General features: G+C 39.6%; 1 protein-coding gene across 1 annotated transcript in view; it reads right to left on the reverse strand.

Moving 5' to 3' along the window:
- Window positions 1-18826, reverse strand: part of LOC132395103 (sialate:O-sulfotransferase 1-like) — a 127456-nt gene extending 108630 nt beyond the window's left edge. The window contains exons 1-2 of the mRNA XM_059971413.1: window positions 18725-18826; window positions 17492-17815 (exon numbers count right to left, since the gene is read on the reverse strand). The gene's annotated coding sequence lies outside the window, so the exon portion shown is untranslated. The remainder of the gene's footprint in view (window positions 1-17491; window positions 17816-18724) is intronic.
- Window positions 18827-23999: the final 5173 nt, after the last annotated feature.

Genomic DNA, 23999 nt, shown 5'->3' on the forward strand with positions numbered 1-23999 from the left:
GGCTGAGCAGAGTTGATGGATTAATGGCCTAATTCTGCTCTTAAGACTTATGGTCTAAATCTCTTACACAATGATTGACTCCAACAGCCTTGCCATTCCATTTTATCTTACTTCCTTTCACTAATAATGTCCCATACCTTTACCTTCAGCAACACAAGATTGCACATTATGGATTTTTTTCATATTCTGTGTTAATAGTTCTCCAATGTGTAATATTCAACTGAAACTGTAAAGTATAACCAATAAACATTTATAACCAGTGATAAAGAGAAGGTCTGGTGTATTATTGATGGTGCTGTCACTAAATCGATTGCAAATCACTTCTTCAGAGTGTGAATGAATACAATGTTTTAACAGATAAAGCACAGATTTATGTGTTCCACTGTATGCAATAGGTCCTTCAAACAATCTCTCCTTCACCTGAATGCTGGTATCTTTTAAAGCTGCAGTGTGTGTGTGTGTGCGCACGCGTGTAAGCCTCCATTAGTCTCGTGAGACCAAGGATTTGCGCCGTGGGAAGTTTCCAGGGCACAAGCATGGGCAAGATTGTATGGAAGACCGGCAGTTGCCCAAGCTGCAAGTCTCCCCTCTCCATGCCACCGATGTTGTCCAAGGGAAGGGCATTAGACCATGCAGCACACACAAAATGCTGGAGGAACTTGACAGGTCAGGCAACATCTATGGGAAAGAGTAAACAGTCAATGTTTTGTACTGAGACTCTTCATCAGGACCATGTACCACTGACAATTGGTCAAAGGCTTCTCCTGAAATGGCCTCACTTTGCTGTAATTCTTCACTTTTCATTACATTACCATCTCCACCCCTCCCTTCACTGGTACTCACAGTGCTTTCTTAATACTCTGCTCATTCCTGAGTATCTAATGATTGCATTCATGTTATCTTTGCCCTTTTAAAGCCATTAAAATGATACAGCAACATATTAACACATGGGTAAAACCTTTGCTTGGCTTCATGAAATTCATTCTAGCAGCATGGCTCTACTTCTTTAAAAGTTTGCAGAGATTCGGCATGACATCTAAAACTTTGACGAACTTCTAAATATATATGTAGTGGAGAGAATATTGACTGACTGCATCACAGCCTGGTATGGAAACACTAATGCCCTTGAATGCAAGATCCTTCCAAAAGTCACGGATATGGCCCAGTCCATCACGGGTAACATCCTCCCAACCACTGAGCACCTCAGTGTGAGATGGTGCCACAGGAAAAGTATCATCTATCATCAGGGAACCCCAACATCCAGCACAGGCATTCTTCGTGCTGCTTTCAGAAAGACGGTACAGGGACCTCAGGATGCACACTGTAAGGTTCAGGAAAAGTTATTACCTCTTAAAAAAAAAGGAGATAACTTCAATCAAATTCTAACGTTCCCACAAAACAATGAACTCTCATGTTCTCAAGATTTATTGCTTATTTATTTATTTATTTATTTATTAATTATTGATTCTTCTTTCTGTATTTGCAGAGTTTCTTGCCTTTTGCACATTTTTGAACACCTCAGTTGGGTGGTCATTCATTGATCCTGTTATAGTTATATAGATTTGCTGAGTACACCCACAAAGAAACAAATCTCAGGGTTGTTGTTTATGGTGATATATATATAATGAATCATTCATTTACATTCATCATTATCACCATTCTCTTCAAATGTTCTTTGATTCTCTTCAAAGAACAGCATTAAGTCCTTATTCCAAGTCCTTCTATTGGCCAACACAAGTTAATTGAAATGTCTTATTTAAAATCCACTATCTCATTGCTCAGTACTCCAAATCAGGGGCTCCCAACCTTTATTAAGTCATGAGGCCTTATCCCATGGAAGCCAAGTCTTTACATATATTTAAGTCTGACATTGATAGATTCTTGATTGGTCAGGGCATGAAGGGATATGGGGAGAAGGTGAGAGATTGGGGCTGAAAAGGAAAATGGATCAGCCATGATGAAAGACAGAGCAGATGTGATGGGCCAAATGGTATAACTCTGCTCCTATAACTTATGGTCTTACCTTTAACTGAAGGGTCTATGGACCCCAGGTTGGGAACCCCTGCTCTAAATGGTCATGTACACTTTTCCATTCAGGAGTTCACATTCCTGTTTTTCATTGAGAATGTTTTCTGGCCTTGCTTTTTCATATCAAGCTTTGCACACCGCTGCATAGAAGTCTTTATCAAGATTTGAACCTACTATTTTTTAATAAAATAATGAAAATTAAACCTTTATTTGAAAGCAAAACACCAGCCTCTCAGTTTCAAAGAGTATGAAAAGGTTAAATTACCTGTTGTATAAAATTGTTTCTACTTCTCTAGTTAATTCCTGACTGTTTCTCAGCCAGAAAATACCTTGAGCTTCAACCTGTACTATATGGTGGCAACCCACAGTGCAGTAATTGGTCATCTATGATTTCCCTTTAAAAGGAGAGAACAAGTATAATGAGGCTTAAATGGCCATTTCCAGGAGTCAAGGTTATGACATTTTACAGCCTATTACATCAAGTTTAGCTGATGCAGTCATTAAAGGTCAAATGATTTCAAATGGTGTGGAATACCCCAGCGTCAGGTTTCACAAGTCAGAAATATATCGACGACGGCAAATTGAATCTTCGAAGCAACTGGCAATTCTTTTTCAAACCAGACAGCACAACTTAAGAATTGTTTAAGTGTCTGGGCTGCATTTAAAGTTCTATCAGCATTTCTGTTTATCCTAAACAAATTACCTTCTGGGTGAATAATTCCCCCCAAAAAAATCTTGGATTCTTGTGGTATGCTCACAAGAGATTCCAAAACTCTGCTATGCTTATTTTCCTCCCCGCAGCTGCAGGTTCCTCCCCCCCCCCACCTTAAAGTACTTGTGTGAACGGTGCAATCGTGGCGTAGCTGTAGAGCCACTGCCTCCTCACACCTCCAGCAACCACAGTTTAATCCTGTCCTACGGTGCTGTGTGTTTGGAGCGTGTATACTCTCTGTGGTCTCCTGCAGATTTCCCTGCGTGTGGTGGCTTCCTCCCACCTTGTTTGTCGGTAAACTGGCCGCCAAATGTTCCTGGTGTGTAGGCAAATGGTAGAATCTGGGGTAAGTTGAACGGAATGTGGAGAATAAAATTGGATTAGTATAAAGAGCCAGCATGTGAGGCAAAGAATCCTCCACCATCTTGTGTAACCTGGATTCTATTTTTCTCTCCCCACGGTTACCCCATGCAGATTACTGCATCTATCACCATGTCAGACTGCACACTGGCACTTTATATCATTTGAAGTCTGCAATATTTGAGTTTGGAAGCACTTTTACTCATAACCCTTACAGGAACTCAGTCAATGGTTTATGCTACACTACTTAAGCATATTTTGAACCCGTATTCATGCAAACTGCAAAACTTATTGTTGTCTCATGTCTTCTCCTGTACGAGAAACCTGTTGAGACACACAAGATTTTGCATTTTACTGCTCCTGAATCATCTGAAGAATGTTTCCAATGCATTCATTCATTCAAATGTTGGAAGCATCTACACACAATGCAATGGCCAGATATCAAATATCCCAGGTTAAATTATCTGTATTTTGATTTTTAAAAAATCATGATCAATAACTAACAAATTCAACCTGACGGCTCACCCTAAAGTGCAATTTCATTGACATTTTAGTCTCAACTTTAAACTTGGACATTTTGCCTTAGATTTAACAAATACATAAACCTTAATCCTTAACCAACCAGAGATCTCCCATTACTTAAATTTAATAAAGTCCATACTGAATATTAACAAACCCTGCCTTTAAGACAATTTTAAGGATTTTATAAATTACTATCGGTTTTAACTGGGGAATTGACAGGAACGTGGGGAGAATAGGTTACAAAGGAAATTAGTACAAAATGGGATTTCTCATGAACTGATGGGGCAAACAGACTTCCTTCTATGCCATAAGGAGATATGAAATTAACAAGGAAGATAATATCATTAAATATCAGTTACAGTCCAGTAAGATGGCAGAAATATGGAAATCAACAGGGAAGAAAATGTTATTAAATTTAATTCTATGGGTCAACAAAGGGCACTACTGTCCTTTTTAAAACATACATTTTATGATCGCAAGATCCTGCTAGAGATTAAGAACTTGAAATACTGCAGGTCTACCCCAGCAGCAAGTTGGAGAAACTGAAGGAGCTGAACTTGGTGCAGATTGTGCTGCTGTTTGCATCCGAGAGGCTTCAGAGGGGTCAGTGTGCAAAGGAGACAGCAGTTAAATAGCAAGTGACTGTCTTAGTTGTTTTTCTCATGATCACGAGACCCTTTAGAACATGGTTATTGTGGAATACTGCACGTCTGATTCACTGATTTATTGGTGGACAGCAGGGGTACGTGGCGGGGAAGTTGTGTGGCCTCAACTGTAGCAAGCACTAGTCCTCAAGCCGCAGTGTCACCTGTTTACAGACACCAGGAGAGACGCAAGGCCAATGCGCTCCACCGGGGATGCTGTGGCACAGCATTTAGGCTGGAGCGGTGCTACCCCTCTGTATTCGCTCGGCAGAAGACAAGCTGTATTGTGGTCAACTGCGGATATCTGCGGCATTCACAGACTCAGGGCCTCAAACCATGGTGTTCCTGTTTACAGCTGCCAGGGGAGAGGGGTAGAACCCGGTGCACTCCTCCGGGGGCGGTGTGGTGCAGTGTCCAGGCTGAAGTCCATGCTGACCCCAGTGTTCACTCGGCAGAAGACAAGCTGTATAGTGGTCAACTAGATTTCCGTGGCATTCATGGACTTATCATCTGGACTTCTTTTTCTCGTGGCTGTATTTTACTGATCTCTTACAAGTGCACACTATCTTGAATGCGCTATGTGTGCTTTGTGCTGTGTGTGACTGTTGGCACTGCATTTTGCATCTTGGTCCCGGAGTAATGCTATCTCATTTGACCGTATCATATATGGTTGAATGACAATTACACTTGAATTGAATTGAGTCAGCTAAGGTTTATTTATCTAATCACTGAGTAACAGCATGGAAAAGGCCCTTTGGCCCAACAAGCCACACCACCCACCTATTTAACACTAGCCTAATCACAGGACAATTTACAATGACCAATTAACATACTAACCGATACGTCTTTGGACGGTGGGAGGAACCCCAAGTGGTCACGAGGAAAACATACCTTACTGGCAGTGGCAGGAATTGAACCTGGGACACTGGTTTGGTACTGTAAAGCGTCGTGCTAACTGCTACACAACTGTGGTTCCAAAGCAACACTGTGTCATTTGGCTATATTCAAGGGCATTCATGAATGATGATTAAACTTAAATTGGATTGAATCAGCTAGAGATTATTTATTGAGATATAGCATGGAAGAGGCATCTTCAGCCCAACAAGATATGCCACCCAACAACCCAACTATTTAATTCTAGCCTAATCACAGGATTGTATGGCACGTGGCCAAGTGGTTAAGGTGTTGGACTAGCGATCTGAAGGTCGTGAGTTTGAGCCCTAGCCGAGGCAGCATGTTGTATCCTTGAGCAAGACATTGAACCACACATTGCTCCAGTCCACCCAGCTGAAAATGGGTACCAGCAAAACGCTGGGGTCAACCTCGCAATAGACTGGCATCCGATCCGGGGGGAGTCTTGTACTCTCAGTCACTTCACGCCACTGAAACTGGCACCAGTCTGATGAGCCTATAAGGCTCGGGGCAGACTTCAACTTAACTAATCACAGGACAACTTACAATGACCAATTATCCTACCAACTGGTATGTCTTTGGTTCTAACATCTGTATACAAAGGTTATAACTTTGGCAAATTTAATTCCACAAAATCAAAGTATTCAAATCCAAATCACCAGATATTCCATGGTAAAAATAATTATTTAATATCCCCATCTTAATGCTGAGCTAAGTCATACTGCTACTAATATTAAATCATTTCAAAACATCTCATTTTGAGTGAACAGCAACTTCAAATAGTACTAGTCAAACTGTTTAAAAATATCAATAGTATTAAAATCCATTTTCAGTCTCTACGGTCAAAACACTAATGCATGAATAATGACAAGTGCAATGTGGAATGTGCATACTAGACGAAAGGAAATGCATATGAAAGAGGGGAAAAAACAACTCCTCCCCCCCCCCAGTGTTTCTTTATCTCAAAAGTATTGATTCTGCATTGATTGTGGAAAAGGTAACATAAGTAATCCATCTGTTAACACATTACCTCCATAAGAGCTGCTTCAAGTAAGTTTCATATATACCTACATTGGAAAGTGGAATATGAGAGTTGCATTGATTACTGCCCATTATATTAAAAGATGCAGCTAGTACTTCATATGGGAAAGCTATCTTTTTATTTATACCTTGCAATGCTTTTGGCATGGTTGAATTTACAGATTTATTGCTAAGCCATGAAAAGCTGCTATAATGAAGAGCAGGTCAATAGCTGGCTCCTGAGCGATCTGATTGCCAAACCCCAAGCCACACATATTTATTGACCAACATAAAAGCTCATTGTGTGCTTGCTGTTGTGTTTTGCAATGGATTCTACAGAATACAGGAAACCCCACCTCCCTTACTTTATATGAAAAAGACTCAGGAAAGCACAGAGGAACTCAAAGGGTTCACTCACCCGCTCGCTGCTCCCCCCTTCCCCCCCCCCCCCCCCATCTCTCTCACTTTCCCATTGCAGTTTGCTCTTTTTAATCAGGTTTGCTATAAACCAGACTTGGAAATAAAATCTGTTCTCTGCTAACAGAAACATGTTAGATCATGAATAGCAGGACTTGACAGTCTTAAAACATTCTATGACTGTGAAAACCACAGACAAGATGTTAACGCTTTCATTAACACAGAACTACTTTATAGATATGTTGGATTAAAAAAACCTGAAAAGGACACTAACTTCTAATAGAAGGGTTAACACAATGCACAATCATAATCAGAACAATACAATTTAATGTTATTTTCCTCTTCCACCATGTCATGGAGTTCACTGCTGAGTGAACAAAACAACCAGTAACTCCAAAAGCTACTGCACACATCATATAAAAAAAGGCTAAACACACAAATTCAGCTAGTAGTTAAGGTGAAATGTAGTTACACCCTTGAAAGTGTCATTTTCTGACATATAATCATGACTGTGCCAGTTGTTATAGGCAGACATGTGACTTCATAACATTGCTTTAAAGATCAGTAGAGGAGTTATTTCTAGTGTTCTAGTCAACATTTATGACTCAAATAACAAGATAGATAAATTATCAGGACATTATCACGTTGTGGGAACATGTGCCCAACAGACAGCCACATTTCTTGATCATGTTAATTAATTGGCATAAAGCATTTTGGGGTAAAGCCTTGAAAAAAGGTGCCTCTTTCAGTGAAACAGATCTCAAGGCTACAATTTTGTTTTGGGATTCAGTCAACTATCACATAACTCACTCAATTAGATGAAATCAAAACTAAAAAAATTGCAAATGTTGTAAATCTGAAACTAAAACAAAATTCTGAAAACTGTAAGTAGGTCAGGCAGCATCTGTGGAGGGGGATAAAAAAAAAACTGATTGTTTTGTTTCCAATTAATGACCTGTCAGCATAAACTTTCTTGATGAAATATTATTAACCTGAAACATTAAATCTGTTTTTCTCACCACAGATGGTGTAGACTGTTGAATAGTTCCAGCAATCTTTGTTTTATTCAAAGAGAATGTTGTGTTTCATCTCCTCACTCTTTTTATTTCTACCATTTTTGAGATATTTTCTTCTTTTGTCCTCAAACTTATGCAAAATTCAATGGTTTATTTGAAAGGACAAGAAGACCACATGCTGTAGGCCTCTACCAATCTCTAAAGGCAAGTGGAGGGATGGTACTTTCTCACGCATACCATTAGGCAGGAGATGCAGGAGTCTTGAGTCCCACCACACCAGGAACAATGACTCTGCCTTTGCTATGTATGGTTTTGCATCGATTGATAGATGGAGGGGTAAGAAGTGCTGAGGAAGCAGGGAGTCTGCAGAAGGGCTAAGACAGTTTGGATAATGGACAAAAAGAGGTGGCAGATGGAATGCAGTGTTGAGAAGTGTATGGTCATATGCTTTAGTAAAAAGAACAAAAATGTAGATTATTTTCTAAACGGGCAGACAATTCAAAACTCCGAGATGGAAAGGGACTTGAGAGTCCTCATGCAGGAAGAACCCAAAAGGTTAACCTGCAGGCCGAGTCGGTGCTGAGTCAGGCAAATGTGATGCCGGCTGTCATTTCGAGAGATCTAGAATATAAAAGTAAGGATGTAATGCTGATGATTTAAAAGGCCACTAGTGAAGTTCCATTTGGAGTACTGTGAGCAGTTTTGAGCCACTTATCTAAGAAAGGATATGCTGACGTTGAAAAGGGTTGAGGGTTTTCACAACAATGATTCTGGGAATGAAAGTCTGCCGTATGATAAGCGTTTGACGGCTCTGAGCCTGTACTTGCTGGAATTTATAAAAATCAGGAGGTTGTCATTGAAACCAATCATATATCCAAAGGCCTAGGTAGAATGTACAGGATGTTTGCTATCGTGGGGGAATCTAGGACCAGAGGGTACAGCTTTAGAATAGAGGGACATCCATTTAGACTGGAGATAAGGAGGAATTTCTTTAGCCACAGGGTGGTGAATCTGTGGAAATTCTTGTCACAGGCAGCTGTGGACGCTAGGTAATTGAGTGTATTTTAGGCGAAGGTTGATAGGTTCTTGATTGTCAAGGCATGGAAGTTTCCAGGGAGAAGGCAGGAGAATGTGGTCGAGAGGGAAAATTGATCAGCCGTGATGAAATGATGAAACAGACGGGCAGACTCAATGAACCAAGTGGTCTAATTCTGCTGCTGTGTCTTATGGTCTTACATGGTATACATACTTTGGTAATACATTTATTTTGAATTTACAACTTTTTTTTGAAGTGGACAAGGTTGACAGCTACTGAGGGGGAAGCACTTTTCCACCTCATGTTGTCTTTACAGGCCTCAATGAGATCAGGAATGGTGTCATGTGGAAGGTTAGTTCACTTGTTGGTTGAAAGCCACTTCCATCGTGCTGGTCATCGATTAACCCATTTGACCCATCTTTTCCCACTGGTCGCCTTGTGTGCCATGGCACCGGTGTCCAGTTTCAGACACCTCAAGTATAACAATAGTGCAAGCGGAAGACTTGGTCTCTCTTTCCTTTTGTCTCCAGGGGCTCTTCACACTGAGGTCTCAACCAATGCTGAAGAACCAGTGGGAATGTATACTCCAGACTTAGAAGGCCCATGCGCATTCTTAGCTAAGTATTTGTTTGTTGAATATTATTCAGTCAGTGTCTTCTGTCTCAGCAGAACCCATGAGCCTGCTAAAACAGAGGCCATGGTAATGAGCTCCACTTCCATCACCTTGCTATTTTTCAGAAGGAATCAGAATCAGGTTTAATATCACTGGCATATCATGAAATTTGTTAACTTAGCAGCAGCAGTACAATGTAATACATGATAATATAGAAAAATCAATTAAAATATATACATGTATTTGAACAGTTACATTAAAATAGCGCAAAAATAGAAATAGCAAAAAAAGTGAGGTAGTGTTCATGGGTTCAATGTCCATTTAGGAATTGTATGGCCGAGAGGACAAAGCTGTTCCTAAATTGCTGAGTGTGTGCCTTCAGGCTTCTGTACCTCCCTCCTGCTGCGAGCACTGAAGAAGAGGACACGTCCTGGGTGATGGGAGCTCTTAATAGTTCTGAAGCACCGTTCCTTGAAGATGTCTTGGATACTACAAAGCTAGTACTCAAGATGGGGCTGACTAATTTTACAACTCTCTGTAACTTCTTTCAATCCTGAAAGATCAAACTGGATTTTTCGTTCCTACTTGCAATGGAGGTACAGAGGATTTGGGTTAATTATGCCCTTGGTTAATTGGGGCAGCTGCTTATTTGGGACAACTCTGAAAGAACAAATACTAGTTGAAAAAAATAGCCAGGATTGTCTTCATTTATTTCAGACATTGTGCCACTTAATTAGGGCAGGAGACTTTGCCAAACATTTTCTAACCAGCGTCAGTCGTGTGCATGTCTGGTGAACGTTAGACACTACACCTTGCTTAAAGCAATAAGTTTTTAAATAGTGTCCATTGCATTTGTTTGTGTTCAATAAGTGGTGATTCTTATCACTGATAGTTGGCAAGTAATAAAGAGTGAAACAATTCAGAACTGTTTTGCTCACGGCAGTTTCAAGCACTCAGGATGTCAAAAATGGCAGGGAGAGAAAATGAAACGATTTCACTACTTCGAGTTAGAAACTACAAAGAATTTGAATGTACCATCAATCATCTTGAAAGCTACAACTGAAAGGAAGACCTGGAGGAGACAATCATTGAAAGCACTTCTTGAAGGCAGTCCCTTATCTGCATTAAGACTCTTCACTGATTTTCCTCATTTACAGTCAATCAAAAGAACACAGCAGCAGACACTGAATAAATTCGAGTTCAAGTTTATTGTCACCTGACTGTACATATACAACCAAATGAAATGTTCCTCCAGACCACATTGCACCTGCAAAACATACTATATAACACACAAGGCACATAAAGCCAAATATTATCATAATTAAGCTAATAAAATATATTCCAAAATTTACAGGTGAACAGTAAACAGCACAATATACAGGCTACAGTGGTGGTAGTGTATTCATTAGTCTTGCAGCCTAAGGGAAGAAGGTTTTGCCCTGCCTGGTAGTCCTTGTACTGATCCTTTTCTACCTCCTTCCTGACGGTAGAGATTATGGCATGGGTGTTGAGGGTGTCAACAATGCTTTCTGCCGTTCATCTGCAATGCTCCTGGTAAATGTCATGGGTGGAGGGAGATTCTGCTGATCCTCTCAGTGGTTTTAACTATCCATTGCAGCCTTCATACAACACCATGAGGCACCAGACAGGACACTCTCAATGGTGCTCCTGCAGAAAGTTATTATAATGGAGGCAGGGAGCCTTGTATGTCTCAATCTCTTCAGAAAGTGTAAATACTGCTGTGCCTTCTTGACTAGTAAGAAACTGTTTTGGGTCCAGCTTATATCATCTGTTATGTGCACACTAAGGATCTTTGTGCACTACACTCTGTCCATTGCAGAGCCATTTATGTGCAACAGACAGTGGTCGTCCTGTGCGTTCCTGAAGTCCACAATCATCTCTTTTGTCTTGTCCATGTTGAGACTCAGATAAGATGTTCTCGTTCCTCCATTTATAACTGTTAGGAACTAATAAACACTTTTACAGTTGGGTAGTAGTTTTGGTAATATTTTCATTTATTCAGCATTACATTAAAAAAAATTTGTTTCTCAATTAAATGGTGGTTTGTCTTTTTTTTATACCTTTTTAACTATTTCCATGAAATTTTGTTAACTCCATGATCAAACATGCCACCATTTAACCAGGCTGTAACTGATATCAATAATGCACTAAATGGAGATTTGCCGTTTTTATACCCTTTTAACTATTTCCATAAAACTTTGGCTAATTGGGGTAGCCGATTAATTGGGCCAAAATGTTCTGGACCCGATGTTCCCCAATTGACTGGAATCCGCTGTGTTGCCTTGTGTACACAATTTACGGAGGAGCTGATGATATCCTCACAATAGATCTTTTACTAAGAGTTACAGTAGATGCAACCAATGAACAGAAATGACAAGTTTCACTTATTGTCAAGGGGAAATCTCAATCAGAATATCACAATCTTTACCATATAACTATTAATATTGAAACATATAAATTTAATACTGACTACTAACGATGTGTGATCAAAAAATTGAAGAGAATGGATAACTAACTACAAGATATTGCTAAATTTCCTGCAGAGTTCAAGGTCTCAAGTCTGGAGATTCGTGAGGAGATGCCGGTGAAAATCGGAATCAACATTGTATTCATGGCATCAAATCATACAGATCCCAGAAATGTAGCCATGATGGGAGGGGACAATTGAAGAAGTTGCTCACTGAACTGAATAAGCTTCTTTAAAAACAGACCCTGTGTGTTTACATACTACTGTTCAGACAAATGTAATGAAGTGATCATGAAAAGCTAAAAAAAATACAATAATAAAGAAAATTTCTCATATTCTTCCCCTGCAGCAGGAGCTAGGTATGGACTGTGCAAACAGTAGGAAAACATGGCTGGTAAATTCTCTGACAATGCAATCATCTGTGCAACAATGAACACAGTAACACAGTAGCTCCATTACTGGCACAGTAACACAGAGGACACATTAAAATCTCAACTGCAATGCATGAACTTTGCAATCTTCATTTTCCTGAATACAGTATATAAAAGGTGGTAATAAAAGTGACTAAGTCACAGCAAGAACATCTGATTTACCACTGTCCATTCATAATGGAGATCTCCGTCATGGACTGACCCAAGCCCAGCTGTGAAAGGAGGAGGTTAGCATGGGGTTAGCAACCCATCCATTAAAAACTCAGAACTACAGAAATATGAACCGTGGCTCCCAAGACCTCATCCCAGGGAAAAGGAAGGAACTTTGAAGATGGGCTACACCTGGGAACAACTTGAAAAACTGCCTCAGGACAAAGACACCAGTGAGCTGCTCTCAGTGGCCTATACCCCACTAGGGGTGATGGGCTAAGATGAAGAATTCTTGATGGAGACCTATCATGCTCACCCATGTAATCTATACACAACTCCCCAGTCCCTAAACAAAATAGTTTTCTTTAAACCTTCCTCCAAAGTGGTCTGACAATTCATTAATTTATATCAAACTACATTTAAATGTTGCATCAATCCACCAAATGATCGGAACTAGCGCAGGGATTCCCAACATTTTTTATGCTATGGACCCCTACCATTAACCGAGGAGCCTGTGGACCCCAGGCTGGGAACCCCTGAACTAGTGGCATAGGCAATAAACCTTAGCATTCACCACTTCACAAGTAAAATATAAATATAAAGACTACTTCAAGTACTCAGAGAATGGTGTCTTTTTTCAAATAATCTGCAGAAAATATGGCAAAACAGAATAAACTTAGCAGTTTTTACAACTGAGAGCTGGAAGTGATGAGAGACGTAAAATAACAACAGGATTAGCTTCAACGAGTGTTGCCATATGTAAAACTTCACTTTTTTACAAGACCACAAGATTTATTTTATATTTGGCAGAACTTCCAAAAGTGAATCCGGTTAACCAAGTTCAAAGATATTTAAAATCTGATGTATTATTAATGTTCATTATTTTCATCTGTAATCTATTCCAGGTCCACTTCCTCAAAATAAATTGGCATAGAAACGCAATACAAATATTTAAGTAGCAGACAGCTGATGCACTTTATAGAAGCTCTCTACATTCACCACCTCATATTTGACTAGTTCCTTCCTCACCATTTCCCTAACAGTTCCATTGTCTCCAAACTTCATGAATACTCAACAGTTTTTTCCCTTCGTTGTTACCCCAATTTGCCCTGGGCACCAACTGCTTGCCAGCAGTAACAAATCGACCTGAAGATTCTCATTCTTTCCTTCAAGATCAACCATGGTTAAACCACCCTCCCTCAATGATATGCTTCTAACAGTTTCCATTAAACTTAAACTCCTTTGCTCCTTTGTTTTGCTCTAGTCTTTACCGCCTACTGTACTGTATATCATTCCCCATATATTCCTCCAATTTATTCAAAAAAACACTTAAGATCCATTTACTTTGACTAGGACTCAAGGTCCTCCACCTTTTAGTTTTCTCTCTCCTGCCCCAAACACAACCTTGCTTTACATTTCTTGCGTATACCACTCAAAATTTCAACATAGGCAATAGTTGTCGGACAAAGCTTGGTACAGGTTTGGAATAATAACCAAGGCTCGATTAAAAATCCTTCCTCATCTTTAGATATATCTGAAATCCCTGTGAGGTATATTTCTCTAAAGTAATTCTAAACACGAGATCGTGCAGATGTGAGAAATCCTGAGCAACATACACAAACAAAATGCTGCCGAAACTCAGCAAGTCAGGCAGCATCTATCAAGGGGAAGAAACAGTCGATATTTCAATGTTTCATTCTTATGGAGGAACTATTCTGCTGGTAGAAATAGACATCCAGGTCCACGTCCAGATTGGTGTCCATTTCTTAATACACCGCCACCTGGTTTTGTATCTACCCACTACCTCATTCTCCCAATACATAGAATAGTACAGCACATTACAGGCCCTTCAGCCCACAATGTTGTGCCGACCCTCAAACCCTGCCTCCCATATAACCCCCCTACCTTAAATTCCTCCATATACCTGTCTAGTAGTCAGGTATACCACTGCAGCATGATACTGTTTCAGTTATACTGCTTCATTTGTCTTGCAACATTGACTTTAACCAAGGTAAAATAACCTTAGCACACAAAGCATTGTCACATGAAAGCAGCATCTATCATCAGGTATCCCCATCACCCATGTCATGCTCTCTTCTCACTGCTCTCATCAGGAAGGTGGTACAGTACCCTTAGGATCCACACCACCAATTATCATCTGCCAACCACCAGGTTCTTGAACCAGAGGGGATAACTTCACTTGCCCCAACATTGAAATGCATGCACAACCTATGAACTTAATTTCAAGGACTCTTCATCTCATGTTCACAATATTTATTGCTTATTTATTTTTATTAACTTCCTTTTGTATATGCACAGTTTCTTATCTTTTGCATACTGGTTGAACACTCAAGTTGGTGCAGTCTGTCATTGGTTTTATCATGGTTATAATACTAATATCGATTTATTGAGTATGCCCGCAAGAAAATGAATCTCAGCATTGTATCTAGTGACATATATATTCTTTGATAATAAACTTACTTTGAACTTTAAAAGTACAATCACCATTGAGGCTTTGACTGCCACTTCCATTGAAACTTACATGCAAACTCAGACAGATTTTGTAGGCATATAATTGTTTAATTTACGAACAGAAAGTCTGCAACCATTGTCAAGCCTTGGCTAACAATCTCAGTGTTTGATGAAAATAATGGAATGCAGCACATTCAATGGAAGGAACTTCACTGCCCTTCCCGTTTCTGCTTGCTCTTATTTCTGTTTTTTTTATTCCAATATAATGTTGTCACTATATTTTTCATAACAAAGAATGCATTCTATAGGCTTCAATGAATTTTAGCGACTAGAAACTAGTGTAATTACACATATCCTTCATGCTTACATAATGTTACATTGCATAAATTCTATTCCAATAGCGAGGGAAAACAAATGGACTGCCAAATGCATCTTTTAAGATGCCCTTAAAACTTACCCCTTTGGGCAACCTTCATTGCCTTTGTATCAATTTTTCTCCGATAATATGAAATATTTCACTACCTCAAAAGAGATTGTTAAATGTGTTATTTACTCTGCTGCCTGAAAATTAATTGCATATTAGTAACTCATCGATATATATTTGCCATAAAATCAGATACAAGTGATCCAAAAATAATTTAATTACTTATGCAGCAGATCTTCTATTAGAGGCATATCGCAAATTATTTTGAAAGGAACGATTATATTCCACAGTTAATCTTCTAAACAGAAGACAGTATTCTGTAGGCGCCACCTCCGGAATAAAAGGCCTCCCGTGGCTTTGTGAAAGGAACAAGGGTCTTGGTGGCAGGTTATCACACTCTAACTGAATGGAGCCCCCAGCTGTTGATATGAATCAGGACATCCCTGACCATCGCACAGCAACACGCTGAGATAAATTTATAATATTACTGTCTGGAGTTCACTTCTTAAAATTGGATGGTGTAAGGGACAGATAAGTAAACATTTCATCTCAAGCTTCAAATGACACTTCCATGATGTCGCTGGATGATCTCGCTGGGATATTTTAGAAGTAATTGATTTAAATTAACTAACAAGTTATTTCCGCAGTGTTCAATTTTTTTTTAAGGAGAGATTTTGAGGAACCAATTCCGCGGGTACCCTCGGCATCACTGCGAGCAAGCCGAGTTTTGCACCAGTTATAAACACAGAACTCCATCAAAGGGCTTTTCTTCCCCCCCCCCCCCCCCCCCCGGTATAATCCGATGTCTCGTCTTGTCTCGGGAAGAGTTTCTTCAATCGTGAACTCTCGGAAGAAATTCTGAATGAAAGGGCTCCTGTCCAATTAACCCCCCCCCCCCCAAAAAATAATGGGGCTCAAGGAGTGCTAAACTGTGTTTTTAGCGCTACAACCCGTTGAATGCAAGGATTCGTTCTGCAGTGTCGAGATGTCCTGACTACGATTCGGTTTGATGTACCACCGACAAAATACAAAGTGCGTTGGCATCAGCTTGGAAGTTAATCTTTACCTGCGCCTCTGTGTACACGAGATTCCAAAAAGCGACTTAGACAACAGCACAGTTACTGACACTAGATGGTGTTTATAATAGCCTGCCACCAATTTAGTAATAGAATGCTTAATTTAAATGGGAAAAGAAAAAAAACAGAAATTGTACCTTAGCCCAGTGTATTGGAAGGCACTTATTCGCCCTTCTACGCGTTTATCTGAACCGGAGTTGGCATCTCATTTAAACCGGACGATGATTTTTGTATCATTAGCAATGCGTCACCCGGCTATAAAATAATGCGGCATTAAAAAAAGGGTACGTGTTAACACTGGTCGCCCCTAATCGCCCGCTGTATTGGTAAAAAAAAGCTGTTCCTCCTCGCTGAATCATATCATTAAGTCATGAGGCAGTAAGGCCGTAGAGAAACATACACAATTTAAATGGAAAGGGTGAACACCACGGATTAAGCAGAGTCGGCCCAGAATCACTCTTGCTTTTGAACTGCAATCCAAATTAAGTACTTTAACACTAAATGGTCTGTTCCGATATCAATTCCATTCGCGTGTGGCTCAGATATCTTCCGCCTTTATCTCTGAGATTACAAATAAATTTTAAGGGGGGGGTCACTATGAAGTACTCTTCCAGAAATACAGGGAGGATTGCTACAAGTGACAGACTTAACATTGATATGCCAATTAAAGTAGGCGCAAAAGTACTTTGGATAAAGGCGTATGAACGATACGAGCCGGACAACGGAAACCCATAAACTTCTGTCAGAATAAAGCAGTGCTTTCATCCTCCGCCACCACCTGCCTTTCCCCGTTACTCCCATGTACAGGAGTGAACGGGCAGCGTCTCTCTTCAACAGAGCGGGGTTAAACGGTGCTGAGATAGAGACTCTGCGTCCCCTTGTGTGGGAATTAAGAACTGCCCCGGTTCAGGAGCCTCTCCAGATTTAACCTTGCGCTACACAACTCTCTCCCTCAGCCTCTTTTCATTTTAGAATTGACACTGCAGTCTGCTTTCCTCAAACAGTAAGCTAATGTTTTTGTTAATTGGAAAAAAAACACAAACTCAAAACATATCTGGCGTCTGGAAATTGGAAGGCGTCTAGGGGATTAAAACACAAATCAAATCTTCGATTTCGAATTAGAGTCAGGAGAATTACCGTATATTTTGAATTAAAAAAACCACAACTCACCTTCTGCACCAACGATTCTCTCGCTCCTGAAGCCAATTCATAAACTGCAAAGACTCGATCCCAGTAAAAGCAGCTCTGCAGCTTTCGCGCGCTGTAACTGCTGATGTGTTTTACAGTCAGTATGAAGGACAGATCCTAACTCAGCTTCACTTTGATATGTTCACCAATGCTAATACTGTGGAGTTTCCACCTCCTACTGTTTTCGTCTCTTTCCGCTCTTTAAGTTCATTTCTTTTGGAATACAATTGTGTTCATGCGCAGTGTCGGCCCGACCACTTACTGAGATGTCTTCCGGGTCCTAACAACCCTCCGATCCTCATCGCTCTTTAAGAAAGCACAGTTGCCCGAAAGGGACAAAATAAACTCCCTAAGACTTTGGTTTAACCGTGTCTACTTCTTAATAATCAGTTCATTAACGTTGGCCATGTAAAAATCTATTTTTTGGAGATGCATCCATCCTCCCCACCCCAAGGATCAGTGGGTTCAAAATTAAAGCCAAACTACAAATATTACCTGTGGTAAATACCAAATCTAGCAAACACGTTGGAGAAATATCCGAATATAATTGTCCAGAAGGAATATTAATTGCGGATTATTTGACTTATTTTTAAAGTATATATGCAAATTGTTCCAAACATACGCTACATAAAATTGTCATAACCTCTCATAAGCATAGTCAATTACCGCTAACAGATGTACTTATTTCGTGATGAAAGTAAAAACAAAATGTGAAGAAATAATCTGAATAATTTGGATCCAATAATCTATCCAGTTAGTTTTATGATAATCAATTGTACCGGTGTTATCTAGGCTGCCTGTAACACAGAACGGGGTGCATTAAAATTGGGGACAGGGTGCTGAGCTGGAACAGGACTCTACGAAGCAGACTGTGATCAGAGCCGGCATTAGTATGAGGAGTTTGAAAAGTTAGGTTACTTCATGCATTCTGAGTCCGAGAGTGATTTATTCATTATCGGCCGCTGGCAGCATCAATTAGCAATAACAAAAGCAGAGAGCATAGCCGTCAGCAACCTTTAAGCCTTTTCACTAACGGAGAGCGGTTTTTTTTCCACCCTGTCAGTAACTATAGACACCGCTCACTAGTAGAGCAGCAATGGCAACTTGCATTTATAGAGGCGCCCCTAAACTGGAAAACTGCCTCGATGACAGAACGGAACAAGGGACACCGGCGGGTTTAGGAGCCAGGCTGATTTCCCCGTTTACCCGTCTTACCCATTGCAACTGCGTCGCGGTCCCCACGCGGAATCTGACGAGCAGCCCGGTCTTGCTGGCAGCGGGCGGTCCTCGGGCAGCCATGCCCGAGGGCGAATCGACATACCACTCATTCCACCAGGATTTACGGCTGAATGCTGTGTTCTTTTAACGTGATTTTACTTTTGTGCACTTTATATTGACATGCTTTAAAACTTTTAATTATTTGCATTATTTTAATGGCGTTTTATTACTTCTGAAAATACGAGATAAATAAATGTAAAGATTCCCAACTTCACTGCCCCCACCCTGCCGGCTAACATAGGAACAGGCCCTTCGGCCCACGATGTTTGCGCCCAGCACGATGCCAAATCAAACTAAACCTCTTCTGCCTGTACATGATCCATCTCTCTCCATTCCCTGAAGATCCATGGGTCTAAAAGCCTCCTGAATGCCACTGCTATATCTGCTCCCAGAACTACGGCTGGCCGCCATGTTCCAGGCACCCAGGACGATCTGTGCAAAAACAAACTAAACTCCATCCACATCCGTTTTAAATGCAAGTCAAATATCTGACATTTCAAAACTACCCTATCTATTAACTTTTATACCGGGTCTCCATCCAGACACGCCAGGGAAAATACCCAAGTTTGGCCAACCTCTCCTTGTAGCTAATACCCTCTAATCCAGGTAGCACACTGGTGAACCAGTTCTGTACCTTTTCCAAAACTTCCAGTAACGGGGTTACCAGAGCTACATACAGTACTCCAAGTACAGCCTCACCAAGAGTTTATACAACCACAACATGACTTCCTGACTCCCATATTCAATACCCATCAAACGAAGGGCAAACAAACCATACGTCTTCTCTGGTGGGCGGGGCTCAGAATTGTAGAACCTCAAAGTTACTCGAACTGGGACTTCATAATTTATCCTGGCCGAATGCACCGATTGGAGTTCTCCCGGCTCAAACTACTATACCTTGAAAGGGCTAGAACTAGACATTTCACTTATGGGGCCAGATAATTTTTTTTTAATGCAATTTATTTCCACGGAATATTTTTGCACCCAATTGAGTTTTTTTTTAATGAAGCAATAAAGTTAGACTTAGGCTGCTGTAATTACCAAAGACCAGTAAGGAATTTGTAAGGAGTGAGACTGCCCAACAAGGACTCCTGAATAAGTTCATAGAACACATTTGCATTACAGTTTAGTTGAAATATGTCCCAGATGTGAATGATCTGTATGGATCGAGAATTCATTAACATGGTGGCTCTCCTTTAAATACTTTATTAATAGCAGTTGGAATTCTATGTTAAATACATAAGTTAATTAGTATGATCTGGGTTCAATAAAGAGTAAAATAATGAATGATTATAACACAGGTTAATAAATGTTGTCAAAAACTAGAAATTTGGACTTCAACATAACAAGTGATTTTACTTTTTTAAAAAGTGTTCTTCTCTTATAGGGAAGAAAACTCTTAGTGTTTGCTCCATGATTTAAATATTGAACTGTCAGGAATAGGATTTTAAACCCAGGTTTCTAGTTGAGACTGCAATTTGAAAGCTGTGCCTTAGACCACTCAGCCAGGAAGTCATGTTGCAATTGCATAAAACTTTGCTTAGGCTGAACTTGGAGTACTGAGTCTTGCAGATAATGACCCAGATTGGTTGGGGAGAGCCCCAATTGCTATCATCAACAGCTTTCCACACTTTGCCAGGATCAGTTATGTTGGCTATCAAAGCCCAGGTGTCATGACCAAAGCTTGGAAAGGTCCCAGTATGGAGTAACTTTCCTGATCCCTGTCCCAAAGCTCCTGATGACCAATGAAGGTGTACGACATGCTTGCCTTCATTGGGTGGGGCATTGAATACAAAAGTTAGGAAGTCATGTTTCAGTTTTACAAATCTTTGGTTAAGCTGAATTTGGAGTACTGTGTCCTGCAGACATTGACCCAGACTGGTTGGAGTGGTGATACCTGTAGTAGAGTTTGATGGTCACAAAGCAGTCTGTTCCAGTTTCTTGAGTGATCATCTCATTTAATTAACTGGAAAACACATCAACATGAATAAAATAAATTTTGTATAAATGGATGAAGTAAAGAAAGCCAAAAACACAAGAGAAAAGGAAACTGTTTCAGAACTAATTTATCAGTTAGAATATATTTAATGTATGTTGCATCTCAGCCATTATTGGAGAAACAGAATCACCCCATTGTGATAGTAAATTATTCATTCTACAACCTGTGTGATGAACATTCATATGAGAATGAAGAAAAAATTGTCTCTCTAAAGTCTTCACTTCTTATTTCTTTCAAAAGTTCAGTTTTATTGACAATGAATTGGATAGCTATCCAATTCACTTGCTACGACTATGCCTCTGCATATCATCACAGCACAAATCAGCTATGAAATAGCAACTTGAACTCATGAATATATTGTCTAAAAGCTAAAAAAAATTGTATCAGGCTACGGTGGCAGACTACTCAACAGCAACTTGAAAAGGAAAGCATTGTTAATGATGAATTGTAGTGATCATCTATTACCTGACAGCAAAAAGTGGTGAGATAGATGAGCACCAAATACATGCAGCATATGAATTTCAGCAAACCAGTTGTCCCTTAATGTAACAACATTTCATTGCAAGCTGTTGATGTTAATGATATGAAGCATATTTTCTATAATCCATGTGCCATATATTATGTTTCTTTTTTAACTAGTGAATAGAAACTGAAATTTTCTAATCTTGTAGATAATATATGAATTTCAAAATAACAATTGTAATATGGTACCGAGACTCTGGATAACATTAAATCTAACAGATTACTGTTCAGTGATGAATGGAATCTTGACATAATGTCTGTATCATTACTCCGAGGTTTTTTTTAACAAATACATTTATTTAAGTTGGATAGAATAGTCAAATATGCTTATTATTTTCAGTTCAAAAATCTTACATATTTCTTAATCTGGTCTTTAAAGATTGAAATACATATTTTAAAGATAGGGCATGTTCTTCTATTATTTTTATTACATTTACTACTCTTTTCCCATATTTTACAAAACAATATATTGTAAGGATCCACAAACATGGGGAATCCTTAGAATATATTGTAGGATAAATTATTGGATCTTTTGGTGGAACAATACCTGTATTTAATTCCATTGTGCTTTATTATTGAAGTAGGGGATCTCAAACTTGTTAAAATGTACATATTTCATCATTTCTGATACCCCTTATTTAAAGTTACAATTTGATGCTTATTATAAAGATAATGCCAGGAATTCTGTAACTATGTGTGCTGCTCTCTGTGCTTGGAGAAGTCTTAAATCTTGTACTCCTGTGGAAAAAGAAAGAACCATTATTTCCTTTTGCTACAAAATGTTCTGGTAATTATATCCCTTTATGATAATGCAGGTAAATAGCTATGGGTAATTACCTATCCTGCATAAAACTGAAACTGCAGAAAGACTTTTATGTTGCAGATTTTTAGTTTTGATTCTATTATAATTGTACTTAAGTGAAGTATCTACCAAGAATACTGTTAATAATAGAGTATGCAGAGTGTTCATAATATCACTTGACAGCTAGACCACAATACAGTCCATGGAGATTGATTCAAGTTATCATGAAATAACTGATAAAGATGTTTCATAGAATATAAACAGTGCAGCATAAGAAGGAGCTGTTCGGCCATAGTGTTATACTAAACTAATTAAGCAAATTTCACCTAATTAAACTAATTCCTTCTGCTTACACATGGTCCATTTCCCTTCATTCTCTGCATATTCATGTGTCTACCAAAGAGCCTCTTAAATATCTCCAATCATGTCTACCTCCCGCAGCATATGCCAGGCACCCACCCCTCTATGCAAACTTAACTTTCCCTGCACCATTTCTTTGAACTTACCCCCTCTCACCTTAAATTCAAGTTCTCCAACATCAGACATTTCGAACTTGAAAAAAAGGTACCACCTGTCTACACATTCTATGCCTCTCCTAATTTTATAAACTTTTGTTTGGACTCACCTCACTCTCTGCTGCTTCGGAGAAAATAATCCTAATGTGGCCAACCTCTCTTTATAGCACATGCCCTCTAATCCAGGCAGTATTCTGGGAAACCTCTTGTGCACCCACCATGGTGGATAGCAGTCAGCATGATGCTCCTACAGCTTGGGGCATCAGTGTTTGGAGTTCAGTCTGTAAGGAGTTTGTATGCTCTCCCTGTGACCGCATGGCATAACAACTAGTAGGTTACTTGGCCATTATAAATTGTCCTGTGATTTAGGCTAGTGCTTAATAGGTGGGTTGCCGAGGCAGAGTGGCTGGATGGGCTGGAAGGAACTGCCTCACTCTGTATCTCTAAACGAAATGAAATAACCTCTCCAAAGCCTCTACATCCTTCCTATAATAGGGTGACCAGAATTATAAAGCTGCAACATAATTTTCTGACTCTTAAACTCAATGCCTATGGTTCATGATGGCAAAATGAATTGTTAGGTTCACTTTTAAATTCTCTTTTTAACCTTTCACTTTAATGGAGCATGTTTAAAAATGTTTTTAACTATTAACAAATAGTGTATGCTTAAAATCTCTTGAGTAGTAATCACCACCTGGAAATTTTCTTGTTCTTATGAAAATCGCAGTGAATTTCCTGTCATCGCCCTACATCTTGCCACATGGCAGCTCTTTTATTACAAAAGCAGGAATGATATCACTGCCTTTCAGCTTTCACAAGAACTGTGACTTCACAGTAACAACAGCTTTGCAGCTCCTGCTTTCCTGCAAGTACTGTAAGTGAATGGAGTGTTAGTTCTCCAAGTCAATTAGAAGAGGATTGGAAAAATCATGTTACTGGGTGACCAGCAACATTATGTACTTTGGTACAATGTCTGTTATGAGGACACGCCAAGACTGGACACTTATTCAAGCCTGCTTTCTCCCATGTCGTGACATTATTAAATGTGCTTCAGGGTTAAAATGAGTCCCTCATTAACCCCTTCATTGCTGCAACAGCAATGCACCTCCTCTGCTCCTATGTCTTATGGCTTTGTAGTCTCTTTAAAAAGTACAATCTGTGAGTTCAATTGGATATGGTTGTTGTAATGCAGTGGGGAAAATCAGTATATTAATCTAGAGGCCTGGGCTAACAATCTGGAGGCTGCCAAAGTTGCTGTGGAGTTAAAACTCATTAAATAATGTGGAATATTAAATAAGTGAGGGAATGGGACTGCTGAAAATAGTCTGAAGGGGCAGCATGCACTGAAAGGCTTCCTTCCAGTTATAAGAAAAT

The sequence above is a fragment of the Hypanus sabinus genome, chromosome 6 (assembly GCF_030144855.1).
Source record: "Hypanus sabinus isolate sHypSab1 chromosome 6, sHypSab1.hap1, whole genome shotgun sequence".
Classification (NCBI taxonomy): Eukaryota; Metazoa; Chordata; class Chondrichthyes; order Myliobatiformes; family Dasyatidae; genus Hypanus; species Hypanus sabinus.